We start from the raw sequence: 13,380 nt of genomic DNA on the forward strand, positions 1-13,380 counted from the left end.
CTCTTCCTCCTAGCTGCCTTCTTGCCAACTGCCAGTTCCCATTCCCCACCACCCTTCACCCTCCTCAGCCTATTTAGTTCCTCCTTTGCACTTTGTAACTGCACCTGAAGGGCACAGATCTTGCACTCCTGCTTCTCTACCAGCTTATTTCTACTACAGATTCTGTGTTCCCAGGAGAAGATCTTGCTAGAATGCCCACTGGCTTCCCCCACTGCATCCCCCCCCCCCCCCCCAAATGAAAATATTTTGAATAAATCCCACACAGTAATCCACTACTCACAAACCTACAACAGAGCCCACACTTTTCACTCATGGTAAAATTTGCTGCCTATAATGAAATACTAATGAGGGACAGTCATTATATTTTACAGTGATCTATGTGTGGCTATTAATGCAGAAATAGGAATGTGTCTTTCTCACTGAGAAGTTTTTCAGGGATTACAAGTCTGTCTTCCATCACTGATTACTTTGCACTCCCCTCCTCATGATGCTTGTATTCTAGTTGGGTATAAGAAAACAGTTTTGAACTCATTAAATGGCATACAGTTCCTCCTGAAGAGTAGACTGACTTCATAAGGAAACTGTACTCTCTTTATTGAAAATATGACAAAAATATAGACAAATTCACTTTACTATGCTGATGAAATTGGAACAGCTGTTTTGTACCATCTGTGCAAAACAATTGAACCTGGAAAACTTCTATTTGATCAGGCAAACAAAATAGATTCAACCCTAATATGTGATGGTGAAAAATCATTTCCAGAATTTGGTTTTTGTCTTCTGCAAGATGTCCCACAGGTAAATGTGGTGGCTGTCTTCAACTTTAGACATTAATCCAATAAAGGATCCAGTAAGGCTCTGACAGGAAAGTTGGCTGACATTATATTATTATTTATTGGGATTGAATTCTCAAGAATAAACATTGAGTCTAATATTAAATGCTTTATATTTCTTAATAACCAATCAAATCACACTAATCATTGATACAAAAAATTAGTCTTCTTTATCACATTTTAAAACAGAGAATGAGCATTTCATGTAATCTTAAAAAAAGAAGAAACATATTGCTTTATATCACATGCATTGATTATAGTTTCAAAATACAATAAATCAAGCTCATTTACACGTTAAGATCTGTCACAACCTAATATATAGTATTTGTACTATAGACACATCAAATACACCAGTAAGTATTCTACACAAAATGCACATCAGGTATACAATGTAAATTATATATCTGTGACCACTATTTTTTAAAACCTGTCTTTTTTTTAACACATGACTCTCACAATATCATCTTCAAAGTTAAATCCCAAGGTATTTAGTGAAGCATCCAATACATTTATTTCTGAAACTCTACAAATAAATTTAATCAGTAATTAACAAAAAAATGGGTTTGGAAATTCTGCAGCAAGACCTTCAAGAAAATTCATAACAAAAAAAAATTATGTGTTTAAAATAATTCACCTACATATTTTGAATCATGTGAACATTGGATATCAAAATCACAAGGTTTTGCAATTCATTTCCAAGGAAGACTGAGATGGTAATATATAATTCAGATGAGTACTTACCTACGACACACAAAATCAAAATTAAGACAATGTACTTTCAAAATTTCTATAGAAAACATGGAAGACAAAATATTTAAACAACTGAGCTGATTACACAACCGATGCTGCATTAAATAAATTGCAGACTATCAGTCTCTAAGATCTACTGTATAAAAATTCAAATATGTACACATCAAAAGAAGATCTACAATATTATTCTTGGACATACATCGGAATAAAGTCAAAGACAATATCACATTTTAGAACATCTACTGAAACTTTGCAGAATATCAGATGCATATATTAAAAGGCTCAAGAAGAGTTCTACCACATTTCGGACATAAAAACTCACTCTCCTCATTTCCTGCTACTGCTAATGGTATTTAAAATCTTCATAATTAGAAAAACTAGACAACTGAGACTACCCGCAGTGAGTTTTGAGAGAAAAAAAGCAGCTTCAAGGCAGGAAGGGGCAGGGCATGGTAGTTTTTCTAATGGACTAGAAATGCATGTGATATTTTTCCCTTTCTTTTTTTCTACTGTGGACAACACACTGATTAAAATGATTAAAACACAGCATCGTGAAGAAGTTATTCAAATTCATGATCACAATAACAAGACAGCTAAACTTTGTCTGTCTGTTACATTATTTGTTTAACATTCACTTTTAAATTTCGCAACACAATTACTCCACAAATATATAAATATTTAAAAATTTACCATATCTTTGGTGTCTCAAAATGGTGTCCCATTGACTACTGAATCTCAGTTTTGTTTTTATTTAGTTTATATTTTCCTTTTTAAGTGTAACAGGTGTAGATAACATGACTGTTGTAACAGATTGGCAGTCAATTTCACAATTTATCATAATTTATATGGACCACAAACAAATTGTAGGCCATATCTTAAGATCTTTTAATAAATTTGTGTCGAGATTAACACACCTGCCATTTGACTGTATGCCTGCAAAACTGTAAGTTCTCAAAAACCTGGCTAGGTTGTGGGGAAGAGAAGTGACTTCACAGGCAGATGCTATAAGGTTAGTGAAACTTGTCCATTTTCCTAAACTTCCATTAACCACCGTATTTGAAAAATCTGTTTTGGCACTAAAAACAGATCTCATTTCATGAACTGACTGCACAAATTACACCACACAGTAGTGGATATTTCAGTGTATATAACATACACACACCTAAGTGTAACACAATCACATGACTGTGATTTAAGAAGAGAGAATAAATTAAACACAATGCTTTGAATATTTAAAAAAATTCAAACATAACAGGAAAGAGCTGCCTGCAATGGAAATATATAGATGCATACCTAACATGTCAAATCTTTTGCATAAGAATGACAAAAAGAAATGACAAAATATATTATATGGAAACATAAAGTCCCACATTACACTACTAAAAAGGAAAGACAATTTACACTGCAGTAGCAGAGCACTCAAATTCATGAACAAAAGTATTTTTAAAGGCACCAAAAGAAAAATCAACCATATGTCCTGAAAGCTAAAATGTAGCAAAGAGAAACTACTAGGAACTGGTATGTATATGTGATTTCTGGCACCTGGCATTAGACTTTAGAATTATTTTTCAGATGTTTTAATATAAGTAGTTGCCCATGGAATGTGCATAAATGCACACACCACTAAAGAAATGAGAGTATTATTATTAGAAAATAAGACATGTGGATTAGAGACAAGGATCCTACAATTATTATGAAATAAAGGACATCACAGGAAAAACTTAAGTCAACATATAACCTCGAAATGGGAATATATCTGTCACATTTCATTTATGAACGACAAATAAACAGATTAATAGCCATAAAGAATTTGCAAAAATACTAGTCATTTTAGGGCAACTTGGTAGTTACCTATCTTAGTGATGAGAGTTATGAGTAATATAAAGATATTTTGTGTATTTTACGAAAGAGATTGCATACACTGTGTTGTAAACTTTTGTGAAAAAGTTATCAATGAGTAAAAAACTGCAAATAATTCTAAATATTTGAACACTTTCATCAAAAATATGTGTATTAAATGCAAGAATTCACAAAACTGGGCTCTTCTACATGAAAGTGTCAATAAACTTTTCAGTATCGAAAGGTAAAAACTGACGAAACAAATACTCATTTTAGTAGTAAATGTGGATGCATATGAGTATGAAAATTCCACAACTTAAAAAAAAAAAGTTTTTTGTTCTTTCCACTATTTGTTTGGAAAATAAGAAGTTTGTGTCATGGCCATTTACGTATGGTTATTATTGTAACAATCTGACACATTCTACATCCTAGCGATGCACTTGTGTCAAGGATCCGTGGAACTTGAAAATAAATAAAATAAATTCAATTAATCTTTAATAATTGGAAAGAGGGATACTTTGCATTTATGAACTAAAAATTGCGAAGATACTTACTAATAATGTCAGTACTATTGCTTGACACCAAAAATCTACTGAAATAGTAAAGATGTAAAATCTGTCTACATATCTCAAACTTCCCTGTTTAATGTGTTAACCCAATGCTGACTGTCAACTCTAACAAAATGTGTCTCAAAGGAGTACAAATGTGCTTTTTAGTCTGAAGTATTCATGTGAGATGTCTGCCTGAAAACTTCGAGTCAGCAAACTGAACACTGTGAAAACTTTAACACTGGTCTAGGAGATCTGGTATTTCCCATGCAATCCTCAACAGAATAGAGAGATTGATTTCTGTCCACACAAATGTCAATATCAGAAACAGTGCAAAAATGTTTTCAAAAATAAGTGATGTAAATATGGATATGGAGGAAAACGAGGAGGAAGTGAAGTAATAGTCAAATGGGGGTACCAGTGATAAAAGAGCAAGACAGCCTTAAGTAGAAATATGAAGAAGACCTGATGCATATCTAACTAATATGTAAATCACAAATCAAAAGTTTATATTTGATAGATCAGTTATCAGGAGAATCATAGACATATATAAACACACTTAACAAGAGCTTACCGACAAGAAATTTTAGCCTCACGAGACAAAATAGTAGAACAGAAACAGTGAGCAATGAAAAAAAACTATGATTATTCTTTAAATGTAGAAAATACAGGTGGAATGTATAGGCCAAGCAACACAAAGAGCAACAGCAATGAGAAAATAATGAGGGAGAAGAAGAATAGGAAGGCTGGGCTACTGGGAGCAACACTAACCAGCACTGCTCAAATGCACCAAAAATATGTCTCCTGTGTAAATTGTAAGCTATTGTATCAACAGTGTTTTGTTGGCAATTTGCTGCTACAAAACAGCACCTCATTAAATGGAAATTTCACAGTTTAACTGCTTAAACACTGCATGAGGGAAAATTATGAGGAGGGCAAGTTAACAGAGTTAAATAATTAAAATTTCTTTTAGCAGGATAAACGTGAACACAGCAAGAAGAACTAGCAAAAGAACCAAAGCAGTCAAATTTATGATAGTGGTTCAAGCTTTGAGTTGTACACCAAGACCTGTGCATCATGTAAAAACAAGCTACAAACAGAAGCTGGATTGGACATAAGAAGCTTCCCAATGTTAAATTCATACAGGTGGCAGCAATAAAGGTTACAATGTGAACACTTATTGTATCACTAAGAAAAAGGCAAAGGGAAGTTGATGAAACAGAATTGAGAAACATCAAAGAAATGTGAAGCATTACAAAAAATGAAGTTGGGATGAAAAAGAAAGGTAAATAATGCTGAGACATCCATTAGACCTCTCGTGGAGATATATATCTAAAATGATGTTTAAACATTGAGGAGGGAAAACACATTATGAAAAGGACCAATGAATCCACAGAGGGGGACAACTTGCACAAAGAAGTAATATATTAACTGAACAAGGATTAATGGCAGCAATTTTCATGTTAGTAGCAATTAATATGGCTGGATAGTTGAATTTCAACGAAAACAGACATCAATGTGATTTATGCTGGGAATTGTCAGTACAAAACATTCATACGTATTTAGAGTTATACAATGAAGATGTCGTTTCTGCACATTGGATACACATTTATTAAGACCTATTCTTAGTTACAGAAGTTGTTTCTAATTAAAATGTTATTTTTTAGGCTTACCCAAAGCAGTGAACTCATATAATGTGTTATCATTTGTAATGTTTTACAAATTACACTGTTTTTTATAGTTTAACACATAATGAGTTTGCTATTTTCATGAGTATGTCAGCTTACTCTCGGTAAATACTCTAAAATGGCTCTTTAAACCCAAACTAGTTGTGTAACTAAGAAGAGATCTTACTAAATATGCAGCATAAGAGGAAAAATGTTGAAGTAATTCAATAAATTCACGACTGTGGTCCCACTAATAAAAAACAGAATTTAATAAAAAAGAATGAAATGCAAAAATAAAGTTTTGAGTACACTGGTGAACACAGGGAAGACACACAAACCTACAAAAAGTATCAAAATAAATGGTTAAAGAAAATATGCAGAAAGATTAAAGGCAAATGAACTACAGTTTCAATCCATACAGGCAACCTCCTCACTGTTTGCATTTACTTAAATCCTGAATATATGAGAATGACTATCACAATTTTTGCATATGATAAATCACAGCATGATGATAACAAACAGCATATTATTACAGTATAGTGTATCAAAATAAGTTCTCTGCATAAGTCATGTCATTGCTCCTTCACAATAATTCAGTGAACCAGGTTGTGATCACATCAAATTTATCTCAATGCACAAGGAAAGATTTGTACAATTCCTTTCTCTGATTGTTGGTAGATTGCTGGTCTATTGTTGCTGTCAGCATAAAGCACTAACACAACATCATGTGTATGTAAATGAAGAATTCTGTTTGTTTTGGTGATAACACACATTACTTCCATGTCTCCCAGCAATGCAGCTGATGCTTGGGTTTTTCCTTACAGCTGCTGCTCCTCTTATTCCAAAAATAATTAAACTTGACCAGATGTCTCCTCAAGGAAGAGCTGAACAATTGGTTTTCTGATCATCTCAGCTGCAGGCACAATAAGAAACAACAAAGTTACCACTTGACTACATTTCAAAGTGCAATTTTAAATTAGCAGCCAAATGCTAATCTATAAACTACATTATTAGAAAAGAAAATGTTGACTATTACACAGTTCCATTTCATTAAAATATATTTTTGTATTTGACCTGACAAAATTAGAGTTTTAAGTTTTAATACCTTCTCTAACATCCAAAGACTACTCCTTAGAGAGTACATCCAAATAATCAGCCTTACAGAGTTAACACTGTAACATTCACAGCACTTGAGATGTACTGCATGGCAAACCAAACTGGTAACATGGCCATCTGGCAGCACTGTAATGTTTATGCCTGATAAGCAGGGAGGGAAGGTAGCAAAAGTGTACAATCTAGTACTCTTACAAATGGAGCACTGTGAGAGTCTACATGTCTTTAAGCAACACTGTATGAAGTGCCCATTTAGAACAAGAACAGAAACAGAACATACAATATTTCTCACATTAGCCACTCATGATGCTTCACTGACAGTATCCATAAAATTACCCTCACTGATGATGTTTCTATTTTCCGCAGTGGTGATTGTAATTCACTGTCTGCTACTTCAGCTGTGGATGAAAATATCGACTCTTTGCTTGAATCTATGCCTATTGATTTTATTATGTTTTAAGTTTCTCATCTGCCATATATTTCTCCTACAGCAGTCATCAACACTTTCTGGTGTGATCCATGGCCTTTTAAGTCTTCTGTCACATCAGTCAAAGTTAACTTCACATCTGCAAAAGCAAACTGACCATATGAGCTAGCAGTTAGCGTGTTTGGCTAACACCAGGGATCAGGATAAATTCCCATTGATCACTTCGATGTATATATATTTTAGGAAGGGTGAGGGGAGGGTGGGGAAGTTCTGGATGCAGGCCCACCAAGGATTGTGAGGCCAACTGAAAAGCTACTTGAACATAAAAACAGCAAAGCTGGTGTGCAAATCACCGAAGCAGACTTACACCAGGCTTGCAACAGGCAAGATGACTCACGATCTTCATTCAGTAACTGCAAAAGCATCAGCCATTATGTTTTCAGGTTAGTGTGTGAGATGCCTGATGTACTATGAATCTTATTATTTGCAAGATTTCAGACCAGTTCTATAGAACTTAGGCCTAGATGATATGGTGGCTGTAGGTAGGGAACCATTTTGTTGCAGAATATTGTCAGGGGAATAAAGAGGAGATTGTGTGTGCTCCTTAATTAATGCTAAAAGTTCAGCTTTCCCAGTCTCCAAATATTTTAATTGTTTTCTGTCCATTTCTATATGTCAGTTAGATTTCCTGTTACAGTCAACAGAAATTTAAATGACCACGAAACAAAACTCTGCATTCACAACAATGAAATGTTACCTGGCATTATTGTTTGGCATTACTCGTCGAACACTGCTCAACATTTATTCACAGTGCAGTGTGTACGAAAAACAAATAATAATTCATTTATTCAGGTACCTTCTAAAATCAAATCCCATAGATGGATCAGTTTCTTCTTGAATTTGTTTGCTAGCCTGGGAATATAGTTTTGTGTGACAAAGGCCGTGATATTTTTGCTGAGACAATTTTCTCTGCATTGTTCATAATATAGCAAAAATTGCTGTCTAATGATACATTATCTGTATCATTAATGGATTGTTTATTGTGTGCATTTAACTTCTACTTTGGAGCAGATACCTGAATCCTCCTCCACTTGGCTTCATACCCTTCCTTCCATAATTTTCACATGATTGACTCAACTTCTGCTTGTAAACATTTGTTTGCACCTACCATTGCCTCCTCTGTCCAACACTATTCCATTTTTTTTTGTTCTCATTGTCAGTAACACTAATTATGCTAACAGCAAGTTGTCATGGCTTCATGCAAAGGTATTTCCTATGATCATTTTTTGTGATCACTTTTCATGCTGATATAGCAAGTTAAGAACACATAATGATGATGATGGTGTATTTATAGGGACTAAACTACTTGGTCAAAAGTCCCTCCATTTCATGAGAGAAATATGTAAAAAGGTAAAAAGCAAAAAAAGTGGGTACTTGGATGCTGCAACTATACAAGTAAGTCAAAGAGTTAGAAAAAGGGTGTGACAGTAGTTGTAACATGATAGGTAAAAGAAAATAGAGATAACCCAGGCAGCATTTTGCACAAGAGGGGTCTCAAGGCACAACGAGGTGAGGGGGGAAGAAAGTAACATGCAGTCTCATGGAGGGTACTGGCTGCTGGGGGACGATCTGCCCCCCCTCCCCCCCCCCCCCCAAACCACCCCCAACATTGAAAGTAGAGGAGTATTATAGTTTAGTGTAAAGTCCACTCTCCCACAGGAAATGCAACACTTTGGTAGTGGCTGACTCATCATCTGCAGGCATCGAAGGTAGTGATGTTGACAAGCTGTGAGCGCGCCCGGATCGGCCAGAAGGGCCCACTCAACAAGAACATGTGCTTTTGTCAGTTGACTACTGCAGTTGCACTGAAGAGAACCCTTCTGACGCAGAAGGAACTCATGAGTGAGTCTCATGCGGCTGCTGCGTTGTCGGCACAACATAATGGCATCTTTCTGAGAGGCCTGGAAGGATGTATGCCACACCTTAGTAGAACTTTTAATCACTCTCAATTTGTTTTGGGTCATAGTAGCCTGCCATTCCAGTCTCCAGAACCTCAATAAGTTCTAATCATATGTCACCACCTGGAATTCTAACGTCAAATTTATCTCCTGCCATTGCATCTTTAGCTAGATGCCTACGTGGCTCGGTGCCCACATGAACTTCACTGCTCAAAAATGGCTCTGAGCACTATGGGACTCAACATCTTAGGTCATCAGTCCCCTAGACCGTAGAACTACTTAAACCCAATGAACCTAAGGACATAACACACATCCATGCTCGAAACAGGAATCGAACCTGCGACCGTAGCAGTCGCGCGGTTCCAGACTGAAGTGCCTAGAACTGCTTGGCCACTCCGGCCGGCGAACTTCACTATCTTTTCAGAGTTGTACGTGTCAACTAATAGGTCCTGGATGCTGGCAACCAAAAGATGTTTGGGGTAGCACAGGCATATGTCTTTTAAGCAACTCATAGAAACGTTACAGATCTGAAAAAGTTTGCCATCGCCAGGGATTTGACATACCGCAAAGCCAGAGATATGGCAACCAACTCTAGTGTATATACTGCAGGCATTCAGCAGAGAACACTTCTCGTGTCCCCTTGCATGTACTAAAGTGTAACCAATGCAATGACTTTCGATCTGTCTGTGTAAATGCATGCCAAATTAGGATAATCATAGAGCATCACGGAGCATTGAAACAGGTGACAGAGAAGGGTAGGAAGAACTATGTGGTCTGTGCCCCACTAGGAGTGACTAAGAAAACAAGAGCATTCAGCTTCTTCATGCAAGTTGCCTCGAGCTGGCAGACATAAGGCAGCCAAGTTAGCGTGTTGTCAAATAAAATACCTAAGAATTGAAAAGTTTCAAGGTCTTTGAGTAACTGGTCATCAAAATGAATTTCTGGGTGTGGGTGCACTGTCAGGAGTCAACAAAAATGCATAACTCATGATTTTGCAGGAGAAAATTGGTAGCCGTGATTCAGGGCCTGGTCATGGACTCTCCAGTCAGCCCCCTGAAGATGGCGTTTAGCAGTGTGCAGTGATGCAGAGGCATAGTAGAGGCAAAGATCATCCACATACAGTGACAGAGACTACTATGAGGCCCATTGCATTTATGATACCACAGCGAACAGTGTTACACTCAGAATCGATCGCTGAGGGACTCCAGTTTCCTGCACATATTGGTCGCTCCAAGTCAAACCTATCTGAACCCAAAAAGTTGGAGAGATAGAAAATTCTGGATAAAAATGGGTAAATTGCCCCAGAAACCCCATTCATGCAGTTTAGACAGGATGTGACATTGCCAGGTGGTATTGTATGCTTTCTGTAGGTCAAAGCACGCAGTAATCAGATGTCAATGACACGTGAAAGCATTGTGTGCTGCAGATTCCACCAGTGGTTCACCATTCCTTCGAATAAGTTACACAGCCCATTCATCTACATCTACATTTCTACATCTACATTTATACTCCGCAAGCCACCCAACGGTGTGTGGCGGAGGGCACTTTACGTGCCACTGTCATTACCTCCCTTTCCTGTTCCAGTCGCGTATGGTTCGCGGGAAGAACGACTGTCTGAAGGCCTCTGTGCGCGCCCTAATCTCTCTAATTTTACATTCGTGATCTCCTCGGGAGGTATAAGTAGGGGGAAGCAATATATTCGGTATCTCATCCAGAAACGCACCCTCTCGAAACCTGGCGAGCAAGCTACACCGCGATGCAGAGCGCCTCTCTTGCAGGGTCTGCCACTTGAGTTTGTTAAACATCTCCGTAACGCTATCACGGTTACCAAATAACCCTGTGACGAAACGCGCCGCTCTTCTTTGGATCTTCTCTATCTCCTCCGTCAACCCGATCTGGTACGGATCCCACACTGATGAGCAATACTCAAGTATAGGTCGAACGAGTGTTTTGTAAGCCACCTCCTTTGTTGATGGACTACATTTCCTAAGGACTCTCCCAATGAATCTCAACCTGGTACCCGCCTTACCAACAATTAATTTTATATGATCATTCCACTTCAATTCGTTCCGCACGCATACTCCCAGATATTTTACAGAAGTAACTGCTACCAGTGTTTGTTCCGCTATCATATAATCATACAATAAAGGATCCTTCTTTCTATGTATTCGCAATACATTACATTTGTCTATGTTAAGGGTCAGTTGCCACTCCCGGCACCAAGTGCCTATCCGCTGTAGATCTTCCTGCATTTCGCTACAATTTTCTAATGCTGCAACTTCTCTGTATACTACAGCATCATCCGTGAAAAGCCGCATGAAACTTCCGACACTATCAACTAGGTCATTTATATATATTGTGAAAAGCAATGGTCCCATAACACTCCCCTGTGGCACACCAGAGGTTACTTTAACGTCTGTAGACGTCTCTCCGTTGATAACAACATGCTGTGTTCTGTTTGCTAAAAACTCTTCAATCCAGCCACACAGCTGGTCTGATATTCCGTAGGCTCTTACTTTGTTTATCAGGCGACAGTGCGGAACTGTATCGAACGCCTTCCGGAAGTCAAGAAAAATAGCATCTACCTGGGAGCCTGTATCTAATATTTTCTGGGTCTCATGAACAAATAAAGTGAGTTGGGTCTCACACGATCGCTGTTTCCGGAATCCATGTTGATTCCTACATAGTAGATTCTGAGTTTCCAAAAACGACATGATACTCGAGCAAAAAACATGTTCTAAAATTCTACAACAGATCGACGTCAGAGATATAGGTCTATAGTTTTGCGCATCTGCTCGACGACCCTTCTTGAAGACTGGGACTACCTGTGCTCTTTTCCAATCATTTGGAACCTTCCGTTCCTCTAGAGACTTGCGGTACACGGATGTTAGAAGGGGGGCAAGTTCTTTCGCGTACTCTGTGTAGAATCGAATTGGTATCCCGTCAGGTCCAGTGGACTTTCCTCTGTTGAGTGATTCCAGTTGCTTTTCTATTCCTTAGACACTTATTTGGATGTCAGCCATTTTTTCGTTTGTGCGAGGATTTAGAGAAGGAACTGCAGTGCAGTCTTCCTCTGTGAAACAGCTTTGGAAAAAGGTGTTTAGTATTTCAGCTTTACGCTTGTCATCCTCTGTTTCAAAGCCATCATCATCCCGGAGTGTCTGGATATGCTGTTTCGAGCCACTTACTGATTTAACGTAAGACCAGAACTTCCTAGGATTTTCTGTCAAGTCGGTACATAGAATTTTACTTTCGAATTCACTGAACGCTTCACGCATAGCCCTCCTTACGCTAACTTTGACATCGTTTAGCTTCTGTTTGTCTGAGAGGTTTTGGCTGCGTTTAAACTTGCAGTGAAGCTCTCTTTGCTTTCGCAGTAGTTTCCTAACTTTGTTTTGTACCACGGTGGGATTTTCCCGTCGCTCACAGTTTTACTCGGCACGTACCTGTCTAAAACGCATTTTACGATTGCCTTGAACTTTTTCCATAAACATTCAACATTGTCAGTGTCAGAACAGAAATTTTCATTTTGATCTGTTAGGTAGTCTGAAATCTGCCTTCTATTACTCTTGCTAAACAGATAAACCTTCCGCCCTTTTTTTATATTCCTATTAACTTCCATATTCAGGGATGCTGCAACGGCCTTATGATCACTGATTCCCTGTTCTGCACTTACAGAGTCGAAAAGTTCGGGTCTGTTTGTTACCAGTAGGTCCAAGATGTTATCTCCACGAGTCGGTTCTCTGTTTAATTGCTCGAGGTAATTTTCGGATAGTGCACTCAGTATAACGTCACTCGATGCTCTGTCCCTACCACCCGTCCTAAACATCTGAGTGTCCCAGTCTATATCTGGTAAATTGAAATCTCCACCTAAGACTATAACATGCTGAGAAAATTTATGTGAAATGTATTCCAAATTTTCTCTCAGTTGTTCTGCCACTAATGCTGCTGAGTCGGGGGGTCGGTAAAAGGAGCCAATTATTAACCTAGCTCGGTTGCTGAGTGTAACCTCCACCCATAATAATTCACAGGAACTATCCACTTCTACTTCACTACAGGATAAACTACTACTAACAGCGACGAACACTCCACCACCGGTTGCATGCAATCTATCCTTTCTAAACATCGTCTGTACCTTTGTAAAAATTATGGCAGAATTTATCTCTGGCTTCAGCCAGCTTTCTGTACCTATAACGATTTCAGCTTCAGTGCTTTCTATCAGCGCTTGAAGTTCCGGTACTTTAC

At 37.8% G+C, this 13,380-nt stretch overlaps 1 protein-coding gene across 1 annotated transcript in view; it reads right to left on the reverse strand.

Annotated features, from left to right (window-relative positions):
* Window positions 1-910: 910 nt before the first annotated feature.
* The window catches only part of LOC126094457 (uncharacterized), a 69,297-nt gene continuing 56,827 nt past the window's right edge, over window positions 911-13,380 (reverse strand). The window contains exon 6 of the mRNA XM_049908837.1: window positions 911-6,550. The gene's annotated coding sequence lies outside the window, so the exon portion shown is untranslated. The remainder of the gene's footprint in view (window positions 6,551-13,380) is intronic.

This window comes from Schistocerca cancellata, chromosome 8 (genome assembly GCF_023864275.1).
Source record: "Schistocerca cancellata isolate TAMUIC-IGC-003103 chromosome 8, iqSchCanc2.1, whole genome shotgun sequence".
NCBI lineage: Eukaryota > Metazoa > Arthropoda > Insecta > Orthoptera > Acrididae > Schistocerca > Schistocerca cancellata.